The sequence below is a fragment of the Tachypleus tridentatus genome, chromosome 13, assembly GCF_004210375.1.
Source record: "Tachypleus tridentatus isolate NWPU-2018 chromosome 13, ASM421037v1, whole genome shotgun sequence".
Taxonomy (NCBI): Eukaryota; Metazoa; Arthropoda; class Merostomata; order Xiphosura; family Limulidae; genus Tachypleus; species Tachypleus tridentatus.
This window is the reverse complement of record NC_134837.1, coordinates 110,782,976-110,799,838: the sequence shown is the minus strand read 5'-3', so window position 1 is coordinate 110,799,838 and position 16,863 is coordinate 110,782,976. Positions and strand designations below refer to the sequence as shown.

The 16,863-nt window shown below is 32.5% G+C and overlaps 1 long non-coding RNA gene across 1 annotated transcript in view; it reads right to left on the bottom strand.

Annotated features, from left to right (window-relative positions):
- Nucleotides 1-262: 262 nt before the first annotated feature.
- The window catches only part of LOC143239834 (uncharacterized), a 69,883-nt gene continuing 53,282 nt past the window's right edge, over nucleotides 263-16,863 (bottom strand). Inside the window, exon 3 of the long non-coding RNA XR_013021400.1 lies at nucleotides 263-1,257. This is a non-coding gene — a long non-coding RNA (uncharacterized LOC143239834). The remainder of the gene's footprint in view (nucleotides 1,258-16,863) is intronic.

Below are 16,863 nucleotides of genomic sequence, written 5' to 3'. Positions count from 1 at the left end.
TTTTAATATATGCTTTAAAAAAGCAAATAGTAATTAAAGAAAATTTGAATAAACGTAATTGGGGAAAAATAACGTAATTCTAGGTTTTCAAAAAAATTTAATCTGACAGAGAAAGACATAATAATCTCAAAATTGAGGATAGCTAAACCCAAGCTGTTTGAATTGAAAACTAAGAATGTATCTAAAAAGGCTTTCATTAAACTAATACATACAACCAACAAACACTAAATGAATAGATCATAAATACAGCTATATTATTTTATTTTAGTAAGCAGACGAAGGATTAAATACAATATTAATATTCTGTTTTAATAATCATTTTAAATTTGTCCATCTAAGTCGAATAAAGGACAATGCTTCCCAATTTGTGGTCAATAAAACGAACGCCATAAAACAGTTTACTTAATTAAGATTCAGCGTAACTAAATATCAGTGGCCTGAAGCAACAAGCTGGATTCCCGGAAATCATTATCAATACTCCGATTATGTCAACCAGTTTAAAACAGCGCTTCTCGGAACTTTATTGTGAGGAATAAATATTAATAAACAGATAACTGAGTAATTTCGAGTTAGCGCTAGTAACGCTTTAAACTGCTGTGATGTAATGAACGAGACATATCGCTGAAAGCCAAGCCGTACTAAACATATTGAACAGTGAATCCTAGACTGTAGTCTATTTTTAGAATTACTGATGCTAGCAGCTAAGTGTTTAAATCTACTGTGGTGGAATTCATTTATTTCTTTTGCATATGAATGTAACCAATCTTCTGAAAGTTCACTATGTGGAATTGGAACCACTTATAAATAGGAAAACACTAGCGAATTCAATTACTTAGTTATCTGTCTCCTAGAAACAGTCTCATGTATAGTAAGCAGGCCACTGAAGTTAATGGAACTTAAAATATTTTTTTTACCAAAATAAGTTTTCAAATAAAACTTCAAAAATTGGGCAGAGTGATTAAACGTGAAAGTTTCATTTATAAAAAATTATATATGGAACAGCGCTCTCTATAGCTTTGCATTACTACTTAGAAATGTGTTAGGAATCCGGTAAACATATAAAGTGAATGAAATTATTCTTGATAACTCTCTAGCTGAACAGACACGTTGTTAAGGAAGCGGAACTCAGTACACTTAACAAGGATCTGTTTTTCTTGGGAACACCTGGAAACAGGTCGATTCTTTCCCACGAAGACACAAGCTTCGTTACTGTTCCAACACTGAGCACGTCACCAGGCTTAGCGCTCTTTGGTTCTGCTGTAACAAGAAAAGCAAGAGATGTTGTGGTTATAACCACCCAGATTTTATGTTCAAAACCCAGGAAGATCCCGTGGGATATTTACGTTTTGCATCTCTCATGTTTTGTTAATGACCAACTACTTACTTTAGGTTATCAATTCTAATTAATGAAGTATAATATACTTAAAAAGTAACTTAAATCGCATTAATTATTGCGTATTAAAAACTTAAAACTAGTGTAATTAAATGCAACCAACCCTATGGCAACAAGAAAATCTTAACTTAATACAGGAGTTTCTCATTTTTTAGCTCTTTAATTGCTCGTTAATCATCTGTAATAATCTTTTTAGTGTCACTGTAGGCATTAGCTCAGCAGATAAAACTCTATAAAAACAAAATTATAATTACAGTAATAACACGATTAAGGCTACTAGTCACCAAACGTTTATCACATAAGGCAATTAGAAGACTGGGAATAACTTCAAAAACATAATAAAAATGATGTATGGCTTTATGAAATCGTTCTCAGAGGACAATAATACATAATCTGACTTCACAACATGCAGTGTACAGTTCACTCGATAATTGTCATATGGCAAAACAGCCAAATGACTAAAAGTCTGAGTCATCAGATATATTCTAATCAAACAAGAGTAAAATAATATAAACGTATGATTTTACGTCAGTCAAGTGGTTAAAAGATACAGTCCCACTGAGCATGTCAGATGACAAAAACAGGATAGATTTGGTAATAACTGTGTCACAGAGATGGATGCAAGATAATTTCCAGCACAAACCTTGATCTTTGAACATAACTCTCTTTTCTGAGTAAATATAAAACATCTCTTACAAATATTTATTTGTGTAATCTAATACAGATAATGTATTTCCTTATCTTGCTCTTCTTTGAAACTGTAGTTTGTTTATTGAATAGCCTATAAAGTTTTTTTTTTATAATTTCTGTTTTATTTATATTTGTGACTATCAGTTCATGTAAAGATCAATGTGTTTTGTTTTCATTTTAAGTCTTACCTTAATAACCATGACATTAAGAAAAGATACCTCACAGTCCTTCTTGTTCTCTTAAGTAAATTTAACATTAAGGTGCAGTGCATTTAAAAATAGTACAACCTCTTCTACAATTTGTTCAAAAGCCTTTTGTGATCTTTCTTATTAAAAAAAAAGTAACATGTCTGGATACCAGAGTTATAGTAAGTCATGAAAAAAAAAATTCTTAGAATGAATATTTATAACTCTAAGAATGCGTTTGAAGGAAAGAATATAAGTGCTATTTCAGTTGTTCACAACTTCTCGACAACCAAGTTAACGAATATTCAAAACCAGGTATTAAGAAAAGAATTCAGCTTTCGTAAAAGGAATACATTTGTTAGATACAAAATCAGGATTGGAAGGTTTTGCCAAAAAACATAGTTATCTTGTTAACAAGAAAGATGAAAAAACAGAACGCGTGGTTAAAGAAGTTAACAGTACAAAATCATTTTATTATAGGAACGATTATGCTTATTTTCAACATGTACTGAAAAACGAATACATTCATATTACGTTCTTGGTGATGTTTCTGAGAAACTAAAAAGATTAGTGACTAAATCTAAATGTGTTAAGCCTAATACAATAAAATTTGTGGGTATGAATCCCCGTCGCACCAAACATTCTTGCCGTTTCAGCCGTGGGGAGTTATAATGTGATGATCAATCCCACTATTCGTTGGTAAAAGAGTAGCCCAAGAGTAGGCGGTGGGTGGTGATGACTAGCTGCCTTCCCTCTAGTCTTACACTGCTAAATTAGGGATGGCTTGCGCAGATAGCCCTCGAGTAGCTTTGGGCGAAATTCAATAACAAACAAAGAAATAAGAAAAGTTGAAATAAAAGCCCTTAAACAACTACGGGAAATTAATAATTTTGTTATTATAAAAGCTGACAAAGGTAATATTGTTACAGTAATGAGTTATTGTGATTATTTAAGTAAAATCAGTTAATTATATTGAGTGATCAAGAGAATTATAAACTTTTAACTAACAACCTGACAAAAAGAGAGAAAAAGAAACTAAACCTATTTTTATTAGATTTAAATGAATGTATTTATTAAATGATTCTCTTTATAACTTTTTGAGATCTAGTGATACAAAAACACCTTACATTTATAGGTTGCCCAAGATAAATAAACAATGTATACCTCTCATGTACATTGTATTCAATACAGGAGTGTTTAATTACAACCTGAGTAAATTTTTATCTTGCATATTAAACCTTATACACTACAAGTAGAATAAATTATAAAAAATAAAGAAGATTTTACCAAGTTATTAGGTACGTTCAATCCTTGTAGTCTTTAGTTAGTTTTGATGTAGTTTCATTATTTACACACGTACCATCTAATGTATCTATTAGATATAAATCTAAGAACACAACTTTCTTCAGGAGTTATGAAACAAATATTAATTATACAACAATACAAACTGTATTTCAGTTTAGTAAAGAAGTTTACAATTAGATTGAGGAAATACGTATGGACAGCAACTGTTCTAGCTAACATCTTTATCAAAAGGCTTGATTATAAAGTTAAAAGTGTGGTTAATCAAGTATTATGATTTTTTTCTCGAATAGGTTAAATATACTTTTGCTGATTTTGTTTCTGGACAAATGGTCAAACAATTTCTTTGTCATTTTCAAATTATCTGCACCTTAATATTAAATTTATCATGAGAATAAGGGTAAGTTATCTTTTCTCAACGTCACAGCTAGCAAGGCTTATAATTCTTTCAAAACGAAGGGCGCCCCGCTGGTACAACGGTATGTCTTAATATTAAATTTATCATGAGAATAAGGGTAAGTTATCTTTTCTCAACGTCACAGCTAGCAAGGCTTATAATTCTTTCAAAACCAAGGGCGCCCCGCTGGTACAACGGTATGTCTTCGGACTTACAACGCTAAATTCAGGCGTTCGATTCCCCTCGGTGGACTCAGCAGATAGCTGAGTGGTTTTGTTGATGTGGTTTTGCTATAAGAAAACATACACACGCCATTTTAATAAAGGAATGTAAACAGGGGCGTAGATCCTGGGGGGGATGGAGGGTATAAGTCCCCCTCTTCATTTTAGGTAGGGGGTATGGCACATACAATCATCCCCCCTATAGTTTAGTCTGTTGAATTGTTTTATTGCATCACAGGCCTACAAATTGTGTGTTTGTTCTTGTGATTCTCGTGTTTTACCAATCGAATTACATAATTAGTCCCAGATGTAGGCTTTTCCAGTGCCCGAAATGTACATCTTTAATATATGCGTGCTTCTAAGTTTTTCGATCTAAGCGATAGTTCGTAAGTATCAGTCAGTAGGCCTAAGTATACATGTAAGTATCGTGGCAACAAGATTACTCTGTGACTGCACGTTTACAGCTTTCAGGTTCACGTAATTAAAGACCAATTTGCAAACTGAACAGTCCACATAAGTAGTTACAAAAATCATCCCCTCCATCGGGTGTAAAAAATCTACGCCCCTGAATACAAACCGTCAGTAAATATAAATCACAAGGAGACGGTTTATACTTATATTTAGCTCAAGATTATGTTTATGACGTCACAAATTGGGTGTATTTAACTGTCGTGTACAACTGTGTTGAATGTATTCTTCTATTCCATTAAAGCTGTTAAAAATTTTAAATATGAGATATATCAAACAAAAGAGTCAGATGGCATAGACGTTTGACTTCACATCAGTGAAGTGGTTACAGGATACGGTCTCATTGAACCAAATGACAAAGACAGAATAGATTTCGTAATAATTTTGTATCATGAAGCTAGACCAAAGATAATAATTTCCAGCACAAACCTGGAATTTTGAATATATCTTTAACTCTCTCTTACGAATAATTGTTTGCAGAATTTTATCTTTTCAGAAAGAATCAATGGCTAAGGTAACATGCTCATTTTTTTTACTTACTGATGAAGAAAGGGTTGTGAATTATGGTTACACAATAAAGAAAGTAAAGTAAAAAGTAAGGTAATACTGACAGCCCAGTTACCAGTATTTTATCAAATATGTTCCCCTGTGGGATAACCTATTATACTGAATAATTTACAGGTGGTTTACCTCTACTTTTACAGTTACCATTGTATTTTTAGACCTTTATACAGTGTGCTATATTGCTAGCAGGTAATTTACCTTTAATTATGTGAAATACTGTAAAAAAACACACTAAGCATTTCGTTGTTTCATTTTTTTAAACATGTGACACGTGAAATTAACGTTTTCAAGTATATAATGTTGTTCTCTTGACAAACGTAATTACATAATTTCTGGTTCCTCCTAATCTACACTGCAGTGTTCAAAATCTCTATATTATTATAGTCTACACTAATTTCCAAGATCCTTGTGCCATCCTAGTCTACACTGTAGTCTTCAGATTTCTTACCGTTCCAGTCTATATTGTAGTCTCCAAAATCTGTAGAGCGTCCGATTCTACAATGTAGCCTCCAAAAATCCCTATCTCGTTCTAACCTACTTCGTAGTCTCCAAAATCTCTTTACCCGTCCTAGTTTATACTATAATCTCTAAAATCCCTAAACCGCCTTTGTATAAAAAGCAGTCTCCAAATTATGTGAACCATCCCAGTCTATTCTGTGCTCTCCAAAATCCGTACACTACCCTAGTCTACACTTTAGTCACAGAGAAATATAACAAAATAACATATTGAACCTAATTATTCTATTATTTACACTTTTATATTAATCACGTTTGCTTTTAATTTAATTTTAAATAACCTATTTATAAAACACTTTTTATGATGATTATGATGATAAAAATGTATGAAGATGTATTTGTATTTTGTGCCTTAATGATGTTGAATATATGTGTTATTTGAAACAACAAAATAACATAGTTTAAAATATTTGTCAATAAAGAAATAAATTACCTAAAGTACGTTATGATGTGTTATCGTAAGCTTGATAGGACTATATGTATGAAGATCAAAAAGCAGTATGAATAAATATAATTTGTTAATAGGTGCGAGGCATTTCTCAGTTTGTTACATTACGTTATCACGAAGTTTAAATATATAATGTAAATATCAAATTGTTTGATTGTTTTTAAATCTCACGCAAAGCTACACGAGGACTATCTGCACTAGCCGGACCTAATTAGGCAGTGTAAAACTAGAGGGAAAGCAGATAGTCATCACCACCCATCGCTAACACTTAGACCACTCTTTTACCAACGAATAGTTCGATTGAGCGACACATTATAACTCTTCTACGACTGAAAGGGCGAACATGTTTTGAGTGACGGGGATTCAAACCCCTGTCCCTCAGAGTACGAGTCGAGCGACTTACCACGTAGCCATGCCGGGCAAATATTAAATATACCCACGTTTTGAAAACCAACAAAATATGATTAAATCGAACATGTTACCTTGCATTCTGTATTTCCTTTAGGTTTCTTGAAAAGTAAATACATAATGTTAAAAACATAAATAGCTTTATTTGTTCTATTTCGAAAATCAACAGAACTCGCATATTTGTAATTTTCCGACATCTTCATAAGTTCTGACTTGAAATCTCGTACACAGTGATTTTCAGATGGAAAAATCACTTTCACTTATACTTACGTGACGTTGGTTTCTAAATCATATAATATTTTTCAAAAATTTGTAATTATGCTAATTTGAATTCCACAACTTTCACTGTATTAGAATCGAGAGGGAATCCTCAATAACAGCGGCACGTAAAATTATTGTAAGCAAGATTAGAGTAACTTCATCTATGAAACATTTTTTGTTATTTGATTAGCAATATTTTTTGTACACCGGCGATACTAAGCGTGAGGCGCACGTATTCCCAATTCAGTTTTATTATTCATCAGGATCTCTATTAACCTACACTCAAATTGATTTTTTTTAGCGGGATTAGAGTAACTTAATCTATGAGACCTTATGTATACATGAATTGAAAGGGTTTGGTTTCCTAAGTCCATAAAACTATAATTAGAGTTCAAATTGGTCAATAGGTGACGGAAATAGAGGCTAAACGTTTGTACTTGAAAGAAACAACAAAATAACAAACAAACTCATAGCCATTCAATGAGCCGTTATGCCGCGGCTAAAATATCTGTTTTCACATACACGTTAAATAACATGATTTACAAACGTATCATAAATTATCAGTATAAAAAACTGAAACAAATACCTCATACAAATATTGTGGAAAACAAAACACCTCCGACAGCTGACTTTCTTTTTATCAAGCAGTTACAAATAATTAAAACAGTCTAAAGCAAACATATAAGTAGTTGAAAAAAAAATCTGAAATTGTTTCTGTTTAAATAAGTTTATTTGTTGTAGAGTATAAAGCTGCTCAATTGGTTATCTGTGCTGTGCCCATAACGGGTATCGAAACCCGGATCTTAACTTTATAAATTTCATACTTACTGCTGAGTCACTAGAGTCAAATGAATAATTATATTAAGCATAATACTAAATAGCTCAGTTTTTAGATTTCTAATAGTATTGTAGTATTTTGCCTTATATCATGCTCAACTGTTTGACTACATACATTTTTATCGTGCAGCTTATTACAACATGCTATTAAGCTTACTTCTTGTAATTGGGAAGTCCAAGGTTCGATCAGTTGAACACATTTTGCACTTTCAGCTGTGAGATGTTATAATCGTGAAAATCAGTTCCACTTAATAATATTCTTGTAGGCGACAGGTGTTTAGATTGGCTACCCTCCTCCTGGTTAGTAGTACCTGATTAGGAATAGCTATGTATCAACCCTGGACTAAGTAGCTTATCCCATGCATCGCATAAGGTGTAAAGTTTACATATTATTGCTTAGTCATGCTTAATAGTGTTTACACGGGCTAGACACTCAGAATTGGGACTGTATTGCAGTCTTTTATGTATAAAATCATTCCAGAATGAGCTAAAACTTTAATTTTAGCGTTTTCAGGTTAAACTAAAATTCCCACAAGGTTTAACGAAAAAAATTACAGATTTAGTAACTCGCAAGTTTTTGATCCCACAGTACGCAGCAATAAACTCGGAAGGTGTACGAATGGTGTTGTGTTGTAGACTTACCCTCTCGGCCTCTTGGCTAAAATCAAGCATAGTTTGTTATGTTTTTAGCTATTTGTTCATGTTTTTTTTCTCTGTTTTCAGAGTAGATATGAAGACCTTGACCTTTGCGTCAGTGGGATTATTCTCAACACCTTGACCAATGGTACTCTACTGTTTTCATTGCAGCTCACTTACCGTAATACTGGAAAGATTGTGCTGTAGGTTCTAACTGAAACATATAGTTCAATTGACGAAAGCGCTATCTAGCTGTTCAAAATCTTGATCTCCAATCTTCAGTCTTTCTTTCACTCTTTTGAATGTCATTGGATAACATAGCAATGCAAGTATAATGTTTCTTTGAATACAATTCTCTGGTAGAGCTTCTTGCAAGTCCATAAGGCTATCTGGATCTCCTGGGAGTAATATGATACGTATAATCCTTAATACAATCATGCAGAATGCAATCAAGCGATTGTTCTTATTAAGAACACCGAAACTTGATAACTTCCGTCGAGCTTCTTCATTTGGAAAGTTTCATGCCGCTGTGGGCTCGATACCAAAGAACTACCGAAATAAATAGGTATCGTTCCAGCGCCATATTAAAGTATTACAACAACACCTTGCACTTACACTTGAGTTCTTGGATGAACCGCGTCGTTTCTTCGGTATTGCGATATTCAAGGGATCTTCAAAGGTATTGCTAGACATTTCATCTTTATCACTTTCCAATGGAATAGCGTAATCAATCCTTCCTTTTTTCCCCTTCTTTCCTTAAATTTGCTCTGTGGCTGTTTATCACCCACTTCTCGTATCATTTTGACCTCTGTATCTAAATCATTGCATCCAAACTGACATCGAAGACATTTCCCACAAATACCACACATGCACACTTTGTACTTGAAGCAATTTTCTTCTTTTTTTTGTATTAACGTTGCTTTATCAATACAAGTTCAGTACACTTGACATGTCGATATCTGTTTTGTGGCCAGCCGTGGATCCGGCTTTCTTAAAGGATGCGGCTATCGCCTGTTTTTTGTTCAATCAGGTTTAGTAAAAGTGTTAACCAATAGATAAATGACACGGAAATACTTGAAAAATTACGCTTTGCAAAATCATCTACTGGTTCATTTAGATCTATAGAAGCCCACTGCAAGTTCAGACGTTTCCTCTTTAGTATGTGTATATTCACGTCACCTCCCATGTTACACTGTTCCAACGCTTTTGGGGTCGGGTGTGGCTAATTGTTAGCCTACCTGGACTATCCCATTGCAAAAATGTGGTTTGTACTTTGAGACCTTGGAACCGTGAGTGCGCTATAAGGACGACTCTCAATGTCTCCCAAAGTGAGCCAGTGGTGAGCTTACGGAATTAAAACGCTAAAATCCGGAGTTTGATTCTTTATAGTAAACAGAGCCCAGATAACCTATCTGGCAGCTTTGTACTAAAACAGACAAAATAATCCCAAACCCCACTACTCAGTCAGATAAGAATTGTTCAATTGTTTGCAGTAAGTGCTATTATATTAATTGCCTTTTTATCTATCGTCTATAAGCTTGATCGTGAAAAATATGATATTTTAAGATTATGCAAAAGTGAGTCATTCTGAAAGTTTTTAGAAACAATTTATTTAAAATGAATGAGTTTATTAATTTTTCAAACTTCCTTTGTTATTTTCTAAAGTTTATTTCGATCAGACTACCTCAGTCAAAACGTGGTAGTTTAACCTGTGCCAGTCCTAGTAAAATAACCACAAATTACAGAAAAAGAATCAAAACTCTTCACATAATAATAACAGCGTTTCTAATAACACAGTGAAACCTCTCAACAGTTTGTTTTTTAAACTGATGTCCTCAGGAATAAATTACTTTAGACAGCCCCTGGTAATGCTGTAACGTCAGATATCTCACATAATGTTAGCTAACCAGTAGGAATCAAGAGTGCCTCTTGCAGACAAAGTTAGCTAATGAAGCTTAGAAGTAAATATATCAAAGTTTGCAAAAAAACAGAAGCGAAGATTAATTAGTAGAATAATCAGTAACGTTAATTAATGAATAAAGTGCGCAAAAGAAGGAGAAAGATAGTTAAACATTTTAATATGCTTGTTTAGAAAACCAATTATCTACCAAGGAAATAGTATAATAAAAACTGATTTTAAAAGTAATGAAATTTTACTCTACCTTAAAATAATTAAGAATTATATTTTAAAAAACATATTTGTCATAATTAAAATTTATGAACAGTTATCTGTTTAAAAAAAAAAAACATTATATGCAGAGAAAATCACAGTTATATTATTATTTTTCCCTGGATGAATAGAATATATAAGCATGAATAGATGAGTAAAATAGATAGCCACTGTCAACACTAAACATGTAACTACTTCAATAATGTTCTGCTCCTCACTGGTATGTCTGCGGACTTACACTGCTAGATAGCCCCTTGGGTAGCTTTGTGCATAACAAAAAATAAAACAAACAATAATATTCTAGATACAGCTAAAACATTTTTTTTTCAAAACAATTAATTTATGTTCTTAGGGAGGTGACTTATAGATTTTAACAACTACAAGCTAACAATGGCGTTAGGTAACACTACCTTTAGATTTAAGCAACTAAGTAAGTATGGGTACTATTGTATCGCTTTAAACAGCTATATAAAGCATGCTATTTACTGGGGTTTTTGTAAATCTAAACAACGAAACCAACACGCTGCTGCGTAAATATATTTTTGTAAATTTAAACCACTAAACAAAATCTATACGTACATAATAATTCTTGTAAATTTAAGCACTGAAACAGGGCGTGTTGCTATGTAACATCTCTGGTAAATTTAAGAATGTACATGAGACATATTTATAAATAAGATCACTTAAAGAGTTAGGTATCTAATTAGCACTACTTGTCAATTCAAATAACTATGCAAACTTACATGTTGCTCAGTAACTTTTTTTATTCATACGATCAGCATGTTGTTTGGCAATTACACGTAGATTTAAACAAGTAAATAAAGATATTTTGATAAATAACTTTTCATGTGGGTTTTCTTATTCAAACATCGCATATGTAGCTTGATATTATTATTTTTAGATTCAAGTAGCACATGGTAATATCTTTTATATATATGTATTCCAAGCTCGTTTAGTTAAGCAGTGCGAGTTGTTAGATTTCAGACAGAATATATCCTATGACATATAATGTTTTAGAGACCGATAGTTATAAATAATGTCAGTTATACATACGCAGGGATTCTAGATGTTTCATCAAAATGTGCATTGTTACACACATTGTTATCCGATATATAATTATGCAATTAACAAAAAAAAGAAATTATATAATACGAATTTATAAATAATGAAAAAATTAAAGCAATTTAAAAATTCATTAAAAACCTACTTACACGTAATAATACCAACAAAAACACAACCATCAACAGTAAAACTAGAGCTGAATTGAATGACATAACAAAGTCAATGCCACATGTCGATGAAAATTGTTTTTATGTTACGTCTTTTATACAACAAACATTACTGAAACAGAGTAGACCTTAGAATTAAAAGACATTTACATATATTTTTTTTTACTTTTTGTTAGCAAAAAATTAAAAATTAAATTTTTTTTCTCACAATACTTCACACAGCCTCAGTTGTGTATTTCTTCCTTTAATAGCCTCGTGAACACCAAAAATAACTGACACAAAATATGGTAACATGACTTCCTATCCATGTTCCTAGGAAAACAAACACACGTCACGGGATTGTGATTTAAGGCATACCAAGCATCTAAACTGGATTTATAAACAGAGATTAATTTATTTTTCTTTTAATAATATATTTATTCATGATCCACACTCGAGTAATCCAGTGTATCTTCTTCTTCCTTACACAAAATTATGTGCTTGTTATACTTATATTCTATACTAGTTGAAGTACCTGTTCGTTCGACGGGTGAAATAAAAATTCGTTTGAAAAAAAAAGGTAGGAAATTTTGCTTCTATTTTTTTGAAACATAATAAACATTAAAAATGTAATAAAATACACAATGGTACCAATACTGAAAAGAAAACCATTCTGTTTACGAGAATTCTAATAACATTAAATATATTGTTCACTCTAACATTGAGGAATAAATAACTGATAGTTTCCAAAATTAGATATAAAATTAGAGGAGATTCAACTTTTCCATGACCTTTAGTCCTATCATCCTGTATCACTGAGCACTGAGTCAAGTTTGGTGCTTATTGACCAAGAAATGATGAAATGCATGAACAACAGAAGCACACAGATATTGAATTATATGGGTTTTTACACTGCTTATATCCTTATTATTTTTTGAATGAACTCAATGTATACACCAGTTTTTATAAAGTAAAGACGGAAAAATAAAACTAAAATACCGAGTTTAACTAGAAAGATAAAATACACATAGACATAGGCTAATAAACTTGGGTATATTTGAAGCAAATTGGGATATATTTTTTTTTGCTGTTAGACGTCTTAGTTCGATAGACATAATAGTAATTTGATTATCAAAAGAGATACGACAACCAGTAATTGTTTATAATGTACGTTCTATCCCCTTCATAAACTTCTTTAACATAATCGATTTTGAAATGCTCGACCTCTGTCTTATTTTGTTCGAGCCAGATTAAATTTCTCCAAAGCTACAGTAGGATTATCAATCTTTAATTTATCAGTGAAAGACGAGAAGGAAGACACTATTTATCACCACCCACCACGAACTTAAGGCTACTCTATTATCAACGAATAATGGGATTGACCACTACACAATAATGTCCCCACTGTTGAAAGGGCGAGCAGGTTTGGTATAGCAGGGATTCGAACCCGCAATCCTCAGATTGCGAGACAAACATCCAACCCACGTCGCCGTAAATGTCTGTGGATTAACTAACGAATGAGTCAGGAATATCAACACCAAGCTTATCTCTCGAGAAGAAAGTTTTGAGTTTTGTTCGTAATTCTATGCACGTTTTTGTTCAACCTCAAAGTTTCATTTAACTGTTTGTGAAGTTATTGTCGAGTAGCGAGCCTTGAAATCAAGAACACAAAATGGTGGTGACTTTCTTCTGTGGACATGAAGTTATAACTTGTAAAAACAATGTATGTTTCTGGACGTATGAATATTGGTTTTCTGTATTAGTTACTAAGGGCTTACTGAACAAGCGTATCAAACATTAGATAGATTTTGTGTATTTCCACACGAATATGAACAATAAGTCCAGTTAAAACACATATTGCATGAAAGTTTGAAAACATTAACAAATGATACTTTTTTTTTATCAGACACACCTAAAGTGTTCTCCTAATGCATGCATGTTGATGAATGTGATTTCTTGTCTTTACTAATATCTAACTTAGCTATCTTTAAACAAGAAATAGGATCTCGCTAAGAAAAAAACTTCAAATCTCAGTAATTAACTTTTTTAAGCTAGATTTTGAAGGACGTCATCAGTGGAAACCCGATATTAGAACCACACTTATCTTAAAATAAAACGGCACGAGTTTTAAAATCCACAACTTTCTATGGAAAAATTTAATGTAATGGTTTCTTAAATGCGAAAAGTCTTGAAGAAGATTGAAAAACCTCGTGTCGATTTTCCGAATATTCAAATCGAAGTTGGCAAAATGCTGCACATTAAGGTAATGGTTAGTTTGTTAGTGAGTCCTGTTTGCCTGGGACAAAGTAATGATTTCAAGATTACGACTGGTAGTTAAACATATTATCAGCGTTTCCTTCCTCTTAGTGATTTGTTGAAAGCTCGTAGTCTTAAAGGAATCCAGAAGAAAGAAACTTTATGGCACACTTTACATAAAGATAAACCCTTCAAGCGCTGTAGATAAAGAAATGTTGCATCACATTTGAGGAAGTAGGTAGGAAGAATAGCTTTGGAAGTAACCATCTAAATTATGATATCATTAACAAAAATCAAATAAAATCTGAGAAGATAAAGGCATATTAAGCAACTTTGTATATACACTTAACTGTAAACGAACCTCAACGAATTCAAGGGCGACATGAACGGTCTCCAGGTATTGCGTTCCTAATAATCTTCATGGAGAGAAAGTTAATGAAGTTTGTCAAACCAAAAAAGTAAAAAAGAGGAAGAGAACTGACCAATTAACATAATAGTTCTGTATATCCATCTCAAAGAGAATCCTCGAGTTTCCCATAGATTTATCTTGGCTCATAATATGGTCATAAACTAGACAGCTCATTAAGTTCTTCGGCATAGAAGCCAGAAATCCGATTCTATTTTAGCCTCGACATGGGAGTGATTCTACTGCCACATAAAGCATTATGCGCATCTGTTATATTGCTAATATATAACAATATCTTTGCAAACTATCGTTATTTTTATTCGTTTTTCTAATTTGTCATATAACTTGTGCTCATTTGTTCTCCGTTTCTCTTTCAGTCGATTTGTCTTTTAGTTTATCAGTTTGTTTTATATAAATTTGTTGAAAGCCTACTCTTCGGTGTATTTTATTAACTTCCACTGTTTTCCTGAAGAATTATCTTTACTAATATAAAATAGCATCTGAAAAGTATCTTTAATAAGGTACTACAAGCTCTTAAATCGACATCTCACTAATATCAAACAGTTACCTAAAGCATTATCTTTAAGAACATATAACACCTAAAAGAGTAGCTTTAATGATGTACCTCACACATTTCCATTAATATCTTCATTTATATCCAACAGCCACCGAAAACATTGCCTAATAATGTACTACAAACAAATTGACAAGTATCTTTAATTACATATCATAAACAATTAAAATAATGTATTTGTAATAGCCAACAATCCACAAAAACATTTGTTCGTAATATATTATAACTATATAAAAAGTATCTTTAAGAATGTACCACAAGCACCTAAAGCAGTATCTTTAATCACAAAGACGTTTGTGAGCCTCACGCGATTCAGTCTGTATTACACCACGTTCAGTCATGCTTTATCTGTAGGATTACTTCCTCCATCTGCTCTCATGTTCATTCTGATGGCCATGATTACAAACTTTTGATCGGTACGGTAATTTTCACTGCAAAAGTTTCACATTTTTCTCGACTTTCACGTTGATGTAATTATGTGTTTTGCGTTGATTTTCATTGAGAATATACTTGTGACCCACTTTATAGAATTCGGATTAAGAAAATTGAAGAAACCTTTACATAGAGAATAGCTTGGTATGGAGCAGATTTTTTTCAATTTTTTTTCTGAAATGGCACTTCCACAGATATTTTCGTTAATAGCAAGTTGGATGAATACTGTTAAATAAATACTGAAGGATCAATTAATATATCGATGTCGTATCAGGGTACACTAATGAGTTGAGAAATCGTCAGCATTTTACCTTTAGATTATGCAACTAAGTACCTGCTGACAAAACAAGTTCTGAGAACGTTTAGTATGATAAAGAAAACAAATTCTCATTAGTTATTAAGATGTTGATTGGCTAAATGAAGTCAATGAACAAAGTTGCTATACACCTATACTGAGGAATATTAATAGTTGTCACGGGACTTTGAGAAAAATTGTCTAAACTATTTCTGGTTATATTAGAAATTTTCTAAAACCAGACAAGACAAAAAGAGTTTCAACAGACACTTTGCATACATTCAGTTTAAAAATACTGATTGAAACCAAAGTATCAAGTTAGCATACACAATAATGAGCCATCTAATTAACCAAAACCTCATACCTCCATACAGCCTAAACTAGCAGCAACTCTTCACTATGAATAATTAAATATATTATACTTCTAGAGAAAAACCATCTTTTTCCAAGCTATTGTAGTAATTTATTTACTTGGAACTGTTTCGAGCAAACGCTCTTTTTGAAGCAGAAACAAGCTTGTTGGTTCATAACAATTACAGAACATTTTGAAAGTAAACAATACACTAGAAACAATAAAACCAAGAGAATTAAACAATAGAGTAAAAACAGAAAAAAGGTTAATGTTAACACGCTGAAGAGACTATCTAGATGCAATGTACCGTATACTTTTATATATGGTGGTGAAACGTGGAACTTCGAAGGATCAAAACAAGAAGAGCATTACTTAATACATTAAAACAATGGAAGTGTAGATATTATGGTCATGTGATCAGACATCAGGCAATACAAGAACATTATTGGAGGGCAAAACCAACGGAAAGATTCAATGGGGGAGACCTAACAGGAATTGGATGAAGGAAGTGTGTGTGAATGGGTGCAGCTGGATTATGCAGGATACGTCATAGCGTCACAGAAAAGGAAGACATAGCACACCATGACACTAAACTTTCTATAAGAGAATGTCAACCCCGGACCAGACCATAAAAACAATATCATAAAGCTGGTAATTAAAAAAACAGTATTAAAATTATTATAAATCTACAACAACTTTATATAACAAAGAAAGGAGTAACTGAAGCATTTTGATATAATAACAGAAAAGCATTCAAAGGACTTAAACAACTCAATTTAAAAATTATTTATTTTTCGATTGTGGTTCTTTTATTGATGTTGGAGGGGAACATGACGTAAGGCAA